Below are 6,713 nucleotides of genomic sequence, written 5' to 3' on the forward strand. Positions count from 1 at the left end.
CCAAAATCCGCCCGGAAGACAGGCCGGGCGTCGTGCGTTTAACTTCGCAAACTGATGTTCTACTTGTCATATACATATTTTCAACAGCCACAATTGCAACTGCCTAGCCGATATTCAAACATCAGAGCAGAAATCGATCTTATCCTACTATCTGAAGGCACACGCAAGAAGTCTGAAAACCCCGCATTGAAATATTGATGAAGATATATATGCTTTGGGCGTAAAGCTTTACTGATGGAACGTCACAAGATACCAAAGCAAATCTGGAATCCCGGATTCAAGTCTGGCATCAACGATTGCCCATCCTCGAAATTCCTCTAATTGGATGGACTGATGAAAAATGAACCTCAGAAGTTCAACGCTGTGTGACTTATTATTGGTCCTTCGTATCGTTATCTGCCTATTGGTTTCATTCAACGATGACAGTCTAGCTGATACACGAGAACTTTTCATAAACTGAGGAACCAACAACAAACTACGGTGGAATACACCGCAACAGCAGATATGTTGATCTACTTGACTACTTACTTCAAAGCACTAATTTGATTGCAACAAAGAAACGGCCACTGCTCAGTTGACAGTTTATGACATTAGTTCATTCCCGGAGAAATAATTTTTTTTATTCTAGAAGACGGTGACCCTCGAAAGAGGTTGCCGCGCTTCATTACACCCTAGTCCTAAGCTCTGAGTGAACAGTGAAAAGGCAGTTGCGCCAGCGTAGATTCTACTGTTGCCAATGTTGCTATGCTTCGTGGCTTGCCGACAATTGTATCGTGAACCGGGAAAACAACCAATTACGCAGCACATTCTAGCCACATGAATCATAGCTCTGGTCACCACGTAAGGCAAGCCAACAAAACGAAGGTCTCCCGTTTAGATTGCTAGCAACTGTGCATCACTCGTTGGATAGGAAAAGTGTTCACAAATGCATAGATCTTTACAACAAAACTTCGGAGATCACCATACGTTTCCGATGCCCTATTTAAATTTCTTCTCGAACCTGAGCATGAATTCCAACTTTGAAACCCTACTCAGATAGTTCTTTCGAAAGCTCTCTAAATTCCCTTCTAAACGTGTCCAGCAATCTATTCTGAACCCGAGGGCAGATACTTGTAAACATCCTTTAGGTCTCATGGTGTGCAGTAAACTCTAGTTTTTTATTGGGATTTTCACCCGAACGTAGCCATATTTTCACATATCCCCAAAGCGATGGAGCTTAGATATTCTTATGCATAAATTTATGAACGTAGCTCCAAAGCTCTGTTTTAACGCAGATACAATGCCTCACGTAAGACCGTGAATGTCTTTTCATCTGCATGCAACGCATCACAAAACTGACAGCTGAATGACCATCTCCTGATCAGTAGCCAAGGTCATAAAGAATGGTGCTGATCAAAACACCTCAATGCTCACACAACCTAATGGCAGACATGTGCTGAAGTTGTACGTCATTTGTTGAGTCCATCTGTTCACATCATGGTTCACAAAATCAACCAATCAATCACTCAATCTGCTAGATACTACACTACTTCGACTGTCGAATTTAGTGACATTTCTTTTTGTTAGCCTCTTGCGGTGAGCATTGGGTTAGTAAGAAGACTCTACTGGTAACCCAAAACATTCCAAGCGATTCTTTTACTCGGTTGACTGAAAATGTAAAAATACGTCTGCGGTGGGATGCGAGTGGTCAGTTGTCCTCTCATCCTGGGACAACCATTGTTAATTACCGCCGATACTTGCTGGATAACACGAGATGTTGTGTTATACTCAACTGCTGTCTGATGAGTCTGGCACCAATGGACAACCAAGCCATGACCCAAACGTAACAAAGCCGTGCCAAAGGGTGGATTAAAAAATAGTTGTATCAGAACTCTTAGGATTGGTGAGTTGAGCTGTCCCACGGACAACCAGTTAAGCTACCACCTGAAATTTTAAATTCAAAAACCAGCTGCACTCAGAGTTCTTTTGTCAAGCGCAAATGAGCAGTTTCAAACCTGATCAGTCTGCTAGTGTCAAACCACTAGCTCGTTACATCCTTCAAATAAATGGGTGCTGTGTTTTCAGAAAAATTTTATTCATTTGAGCATTGCTCTATGATGCGCTCAGAAACGAACCTCACCAATAGGTTTCTTGTATTCAACTTGATCATCTGGGCAGAGTAGTGGTAACACTCTCAGCCTACGTGTCAGATGTCGGTGTTCAAATCTCAGCATGGCCATTGAATATGCATTGCTAATGAGCTCTAATAAGAGCGACACTCGAGTCCAGTGCTTCCCTTTGATGTGGACTCACCTGAACAGTTACATCAGAACAGGGCGACGACCATTCAAAAGAGAGTGGTGTGAATATGAAAAAAATACCTATCCCGCAAAACCCCACAAGTGAGATCCAGATACTCATGCAAAAAGTGGTTTCTTTGAATTGGAACTTTTCATATGCTTGAGATTCGTGGTCGTTGTTGTATGCCATGCACAGTGAGAGTCCGGTTGGCCGAGAGAATGTCAACGGTGATGTAGGGCGACCGTGCTGGAACACCCATTGTCCATTCGAATACGTTTAATGGCGACCTCGGTAGTGGTTCTACCAAGTGCTGCGCGACCGAATACCTAATTAACATAAATATCGCTGTTCATGTTGTCGTGGTTGTGATGGGCCTGCCAGAAGCGATGCCATCTAGAAACCCTGGATGTCGACTGCCCGTTCAGTGACCATCGCTAAACAGCGTACACTCTGTCTACGCGCTCTATCCGTAGACCGATACTATTGAGCTTACTAGAGATGCTTTGCTGTGAGCAGATGCAATCCAGGGTTTTATCAAACTCTATTCATCCGTGCTTAGTTGAGCGTTATGATAAAGTTAAAAGAAGCAAGTTTCGACAGGAGAATGGTATCATTTATTAGTGTGTCTTCTCCTATAGTATGGGGCTATGTGAAAATTTCTAAATGAATTTCTAGGCAGTATTACACGCATATTGATGGTTCCGGCATTACTTACGATAGAATTAGATGTAAGAGACCGGTATTTAAAAACTAAAATGACCCTAATTTCCCGGAACTATGATGCTCCTGTTCAGCTTTTGGCATTAACACTTTGACTTTAAAACAATTCTGCCTTCGGCCTTCTCCATATCTAGACTCAGCCCGTTAAACATTTGGTGATTTATGCATAATGATATCATGGTATTGTGTAAGCACTGAGTAATTTCCTGATTGCCAGGCTGTAAAATGTTCCCAACGGTTAGATCAGCCCATATTTGATAACGACCTATTCACTTCCGGGTAGACCCTCGCACGACCAGCCTTGTTTTAAATTTGTCTTGTCGCCTGAAGCACTAGGCGCGCAGCCTATCGAATGTTGAATACTATGGCTTGCTTACTTGCTCTACTTGATCATCTGAATACAACTCTAGAAAGCAATTAGGGAGCTTCCCGAAGTTCCTAAAGCTCGCATGGTTATCGTCATAGCCGTCGCACTGTCTTAGTAAATGACACGAATGCCTTTAATATAAGTTGACGCCGCTGACTAACCTAGGAGTCGTGAGAGTCAACGGAATTCTCGTTGATATCTTGCGCAAAGGTTAAATTCCAAATGAATAAACTTTATAGAAGAGGGTCGTGCTTAACTGACACGCCAAATCCTGGCGCCAGGAGACACTCATTATTATCGCCAGATTTCTTCGGATCGCAATACCTGTTGGAAAGGTGAAGATGTCGGTCATGCTTCCAAACATTTTACTCGATAAAAGAAAGCATACAGTGATGGTGATTTTTCACTCCGGAGCCAAAACGTTTAATACATCAACTATATCAACTGACGCGCATGTCCGACGGCCAGCAGCTAGTGACCTGACTCACAGTCGCAGTAGAAATTCAGTTGGGATAATATTCAATGAGGGTTTTGACCGTGTTTAACGGTGGTATACTATTTTAATTTGCTAACTTATCGGTAACATTTAGGTGTCATCGCCTGAAATGGCAACCTCGTTTGCTCGTTGAAGAGACAATGCAATGTGCTCAAACGAGATGAAGCAGAAATGTCGTCTTTGTTGAAGGACAACTCTCAAATTTGTTTAAAATCCTCCAGCACCTCACGCTCGACTCCACCTTTTTAAAGTTCATGGGTTAGGCACAATCCTCGGGCCTCTGGCAACCTTCAGTTCTACATGGACCTTAATTAGACAATATTCGAGAGGTCACAGTGTATTTCCCACGTCGGCAGTGCTGATGAAGCTGCTGTAAGCTTTTCGATACCCATTTAACGCGCTACCGTCCGTCCTAAGACTCATCAGCCAGGGGTAGTCACCGAGTTTCCGTCAACCCTGAGCTCACATTCACCCGATTCTCAAAACAAACACATTCAGATGTAATGTAAAAAAAGTTGTAAATCAAAGATAACTGAATGCGAATGAGGACGGAAGGGTCTCAGAACACTATGCACCCAGTAATGGAAAACAACGTTGTGCATTTAAGCTCAGTGTGCGAAATGTGGCCAAAGTACACAATCTTTTGAACTCTATACATGGTTTCAGATTCACCTCCGTTGTTTGGTCACCTCGTTGAGTCTGGTTTTATGACCAACTCATCAGGAATATCTTTATATAATTTATTGGAAGATTTTATGTTAAAAGTGCTTCTTCATCTGTGATGGAATAATTTTAAGGCTACCATCAAATACATCAAACGTAGATAGTGCAATATTTCACGTAATTTTTAAAGACATTATGTTGTGCATACCAAAATGTATTTTACCTGCGGCTGACGTCAGAAGGTTTCTGCTGTTTCTCAGTCTTAAGTCAGAAGCCGTAGGTTTTCCCCAAACGTCATTCTTACTGTGATCACCTTAAACCTGCAGTCACGCTATTTTCCTGGTTAGGTTTTGTTGATACGCTGTTTGCTTGGCGGACACTCACGCACGAATGCAGGCTAGTAGGCTGGCGAACACTCAAAGAAATGAATACGATGAACTTCTCGCTGAAACTAACGCTTTCTGTGTCTGGTCTGATGTTATTCAACCAATTTATTTCTGGAACAAAACTTTCATCAAATTTTTACAATGGAACGGCCAAACTTGTTCAGAGTAAGCAATATGATCAGGGAGTTATTTTAGTTGACACAGAGAGCCAAAGAGAGGACTTGTAAGAAAAATGGATTAAAAATGTGATTTGAAGACAAAATCCTTTGAAAAAAGAACGTACTTGCAGTCCGTGGATAAGAGCCTCGCTTGAGATTGCAAATTAATTCGCTTTCATTTCGAAATGGACAGTTGTACGTCTGGAACAATTATATCGTTCGTATCGGCCATTGTAACTATACCTCACATTTGTTGGCATAATTCATTAGTGGCTTTACTGCGAATATCGTGTCAACTGAATCATGAGGCGGCCTGTGTGCAGCGCATTCAGTTGGAGGACATCATAAACGAGAGATTCAATTGAGTCTCCCGGGAAAACCAAACTGATTTGCAAATGAGTGTATTTCTCGAAAAGCTTCAGATGTCTTAAAGCGAAATGTGAAGGATAAGTTACCTGGCTGATAATACCGGTCAGTGATCGGAGTTCGAGACAGATTGTGTGCGACTGAACCATTTCGGATGCTCTTAATCACAGTGAAACTCATGACATAAATATTTGTGGGATATGCAACAGTGTTTAGAAGTGCCGGATGCCACCCTGAGCCTGATATTCCGTCTGTCCCGGTCGAGGTCATCTGATTTTACATTGTGTAGTTCTCAATCAAAATTTGCCATCTGACTGCCTAATATTGACTTTCAGGTTTATCTGTTCGTATACCAGGAAGCGCCTTGGTCTAGTCAACACACAATCGCCAACATTTTCTTTGATATCTGTACGCCTCATTATAGGTTTATCAGGAAGGTCAGCTTCCCGAAAGCAACCACTGAATGCCCGAACTCTACCGAGACTCTCAGGTCCGCTATGTGTTAACCAGATAGACAACGCCCCCTCAATATGCAGCGCGTCACAGCCTTGTATCAAACCCAGACACCGCGAGTCAGCGTCGATCAAGGTCAGACAACGCCCCCGCAATATACAGCACTTTGCAGCCAGACCGTGTGCGTCAGCATTGGATCAAGTCCAGACAGTGTCCTTCCAATAAAAAGCTTGAGGCAGTTGTACTTTTCGCACTCGCACACACTCGCGCTCTCGCAACCACTTTGTTGGAATATAGCTATTGTGTTCCCTTCCGTGAGTCTTTTTCTCTCCGACGCTAGGCACTGGAGCGGGTCAGCAGCAGATACCACAGGCCGACGAATCAGCAGATATAATAAGGTTTCTACCTCGTCTTGTGATCAGGCGTCACTAGTTCAGTGGTCTTCAGCGGCTAAAAGCCAGATCTTTCAGTTTAATTTATGCCAAAAAAGTCCAGGTCTAGCAGTCCAACGAAGAGCAGTTAGTCTTGTTAGTATAAGAAATCATATTACCNGTTATCGTCTGAACTGGCAACCTCGTTTGCTTGTTGAAGAGACAATGCAATACGCTCAAACGAGATAAAGCGAAAATGTCGTCTTTGGTGGAGGACATGCTCAAGTTTGTTTAAAATTCTCCAGCATCTCACGCTCGACTTCGCACTTTTGGAGTTCATGGGTTAGGCACAATCCTCGAGCCTCCATAAACCTTCAGTTCTACCTGGATTTAAATTAGACGATATTCGAGAGGTCACAGTATATGTCCTTCGCCGACAGTGCTAATGAAGCT

Source organism: Opisthorchis viverrini, assembly GCF_000715545.1.
Source record: "Opisthorchis viverrini unplaced genomic scaffold opera_v5_21, whole genome shotgun sequence".
Classification (NCBI taxonomy): Eukaryota; Metazoa; Platyhelminthes; class Trematoda; order Opisthorchiida; family Opisthorchiidae; genus Opisthorchis; species Opisthorchis viverrini.